Consider the following 3,657-nt stretch of genomic DNA (forward strand, 5'->3'; position numbering starts at 1 on the left):
TTAAGCTAATTTTAAACATAGCTAATCATAAAGGCCCAAGTTCCTAGCTCATTCCTTAAGCTCAATATCCAATACCCATTGGCACAAAAAATAAATAAAAAGACCCTAAGGACTTAACAAAAAAAGACCTAGGGACTAATTGGCAAAATACACAAAAAATACATATTAGACCTAGACTCTACAATAAAGAAGGGATATGGGTAACGCCTAAAAGGGGACAGACGGATACACTCTAATGAGAGATCCGCCGCAATTCTCAAAATCCAAGAACCCCACCCTTCTGAACTTGTCTTCCTCACCTCGCCCTAAACATTCTGCTTCTTCTTGAACAAAATGAAGAAAGCCTAAAAAACTTGAAGCTATCCGCCGAAGAACACAAAATTTCGGACCCCTACCCCTAAAATCCGTCTTCTACAGAAAAGTTTCTGCTTCTTTCTCTTTGATTTTGTTTTCGACTTTTGGTTTCAAGTGAATGGAGTTCACTTGAGTTCGAAACTGTGGTGTGACCGGGTTGCGCGGAGATCGCTGGTGAGGTTCGAGTCGGCGAATCTGTGTTCGGGTTTCCCGTTGTCGTTAGTTTCTGTCCGAGGTTCTGTTTTCCGGCCATGTAGCGCATCCAAATGTTCGTAGATCTAGAGGTCGATTTATGCTTCTCTTAGTTCTATTTGATGTTGTTCTTATATGTTGTTTGGGATCATCTGCTGTTCATCGAACTCATTTGAAGTTAATTCAACAATTTTGGTTCCATGTTTTTCTGGGAGAAGTATCTATTAAGAGCAATCTTATGTTTTATGTTTGGGTCATTAAGTAAAGATGGATGCTTTCGTTTGATGGCTTGATTATTAGAAGATCAATTTTTATGTAAATTTTTCTTCTCTTAACTGTTGTTGCCCTACGTTTGTTAATAAGGATTAGTAAGGATCCTTCTTGTTTGTTATTAGCTAATAAAAAAAACGGTGCTCAAGTATGCTGAAGAAATTAGTTCTCGAGTGAAATGTAGTTTGGGTCTTTGGTGACGTTACTAGAGTGAAATGTCATTAGATGGGTTCAAAAGTGTTAAAATGTAGGTACAACAGCAACTATTTGGTGACATTACTGGAGTGAAATTTGTTGAAATGGTCTTTAATTTGTTTTATTAAAAAGAAAACCTATTATTTGAAATGTTGTGGGGTTTGGATCAAAAGAGCAAACAATATTGGGTTACAAGATTTGGATTTAAGAAACAGATTAGAAATGTCTTTTTAGTAATTTGAGGCGAGCCATGTTAGACGAGTCATAATTTATGGCCCTCTAAAACTAAGTTAGAAATACTTTGATAGAACAATTTGAGGTGTGCCATGCCAAGTAAAATCCCAAAATGCATGGCCCTTGCTTAATTAATACTTGAATCCTTAGAAATCGAGACGCACCATTTAGTTGAGTTTTCCATGGCTCTCGCAAAGTTGAAAGTGCGTAGTTGCTTTAGGCGCGCTATTTAAAAATTACCTTCCTAAACTCGGGTGTGCATTTCATGTGACCCAAATCCAAATCTTAACAACGTTAAATAAAATGTGTCTCGGACTGCGGGTGCATTTCATGTGGCGTGGTCCAAAGACGTGTTTTAGATGACGTTGAAATCTTCCTTAAAATAATTAAAAAGCGGTTTAAAGTTAAAATTGAACCATAGGTTAAAACATGTATTAAAATCAGATAATAGTCCAATTATAACAGTTGAGCGACCGTGCTAAAACCACGGAATCCGGAAATGCCTAATACCTTCTCTGGGGTTAACAAAATTCCTTACCCGAATTTCTGCGTTCGCGGACTGTAATACAAAGTCAATCTTTTCCTCGATTCGGGATCTGAACCGGTGACTTTGGACACCATAATTATCCCAAGTGGTGACTCTGATTGTTTTTTAATAAAATGATCCCGTTTCGATTTTGTCACTTTAAATTGAAAAAAAACTCCCTTATATACTCCCTTTCGGGGGTGTAGGTAAAATGGAGGTGTGACACGGACTCGTGAGATGATGAAGAATATTTTGGTATAAAGTTTGTCCAGTTCCGGAATGCAGGTCCGGGAGTCGGGTTTTGACTGATTTCGGATTTTGTTTTTAAAAGTCGATATTTTTCAATTGGAATTCATTCATTTAGCATAATTTGATGATAAAAATCTGAACTTGGTAGATTTGGAGCACTCAGAAGTTGGGTCGAGAGGCAAGCGTGTTGCAGAGTAGCTTTTCGGGCTAGTCCGAGGTAAGTAATGATTGTAAATGTTGTCCTGAGGGTATGAAACCCCGGATTTCACATCGTTGTGCTACTTTGAGGTGACACACACACTAGATGACGAGCGTGGGGTCATGCACCGTTGGGGATTGTGACTTAGTCTGTCCCGCATGACTGTTAAACCACGTATTTGATTGAAAATTGTTTGATATCATTGTGTTTTGGAAAGTATTATCATGTTTTTTTTGGCTGAATGCCATATTTGGGCCTCGTGCCAACTATTTTGGACTCTTAGGGGATTTTTACTACTATTCCTCATTGTTTGGCTTCATATTTGTACCAGCCATGTTGTATTCTACTATTTTCATAACTCAGCCATATTTACTCTGTTTTGATATTTTAAATAATATTTTGGGCTGAGCATCATGTTTTACTGTTGCCCGAGTGGCATGAGAGATTTCTGACTCAGTGAGGCCGAGGGCCTGTGTTGTGAGGATACTATGGGATCGGGCTGCGCGCCGCAATAGTGTTATACTGATTCATGATTTTGAGGCCGAGGGCCTAATTTGTTACACCACGAGGTGGCTTGTTGATATGATGCCGAGAGCCTATTTGATTATGCCACGAGATGGCTTGTTATTGCGCTTGGGACGTAAGGGGGCCCTCCAGGAGTCTGTACACCCCCAGTGAGCGCGGGTGCCCAGTGTGAGTGATATGATGTAGCCCAAGGGGCTGTTGTTGTTTCATATTGTTGTCTGAGGGGCTGTTCTTGATACATGTTTTGCCTGAGGGGCAGTTCTTTATTCATGTTATGCCCGAGGGGCTGATTACGAGTGATTGTGAGGTAGCCCGAAGGGCTGGTTCTGTTGATATTATGCCCGAGGGGCAGTTTATGGTACATGTTTTGCCTGAGAGGCCGTTTATATTTCTATCATTTTTACTTACTGTTTTATCACTCCTTTGAAACTATTGAAAGTTGTTTTAAAAGGTTTTACTGAAACTGAGCTTGATTTACGAAGTTTTGGTTTCTGTACTATTTTTTGAGAAATATACGGTATTTGTTGTAGTGCTATGACGTGAAATTATGTGTTTTCTTACTGCTCAGCTTTTATTTATTTTTATTACTTACTGAGTTGGCGTACTCACATTACTCCCTGCACCTTATGTGCAGATTCAGGTATTTCTGAACCCGGTAGTGGGTGTTGATTGCTCAGTGGCAGAGTCATCGGAGTTAGCAAGGTAGCTGCCCAACGTTCGCAGCCCTGCTCTTCTCCTTCTTGTCTTCCTTAGACTGTTTTTAGTTAATTTCAGACTCTTCATTGTATTCAGACCTTAGTAGATGCTCGTGACTTGTGACACCCCGATGTCGGGCTGTATCTATTTCCGCATTTGTTCTATTTTGCTAAATTTATACTTGTTGGGGATTTATTCTTATAAATGACTTAATTGA

The 3,657-nt window shown here is 39.4% G+C and overlaps 1 long non-coding RNA gene across 1 annotated transcript; it reads left to right on the forward strand.

The window, feature by feature from the left end:
- The first annotated feature begins 208 nt into the window (after positions 1-208).
- Positions 209-3,657, forward strand: LOC142182207 (uncharacterized). Its single transcript, XR_012711090.1, has 3 exons — positions 209-638; positions 2,169-2,237; positions 3,379-3,657. It is a non-coding gene; the product is annotated as an uncharacterized LOC142182207 (long non-coding RNA).

This window comes from Nicotiana tabacum, chromosome 1, assembly GCF_000715075.1.
Source record: "Nicotiana tabacum cultivar K326 chromosome 1, ASM71507v2, whole genome shotgun sequence".
Lineage (NCBI taxonomy): Eukaryota > Viridiplantae > Streptophyta > Magnoliopsida > Solanales > Solanaceae > Nicotiana > Nicotiana tabacum.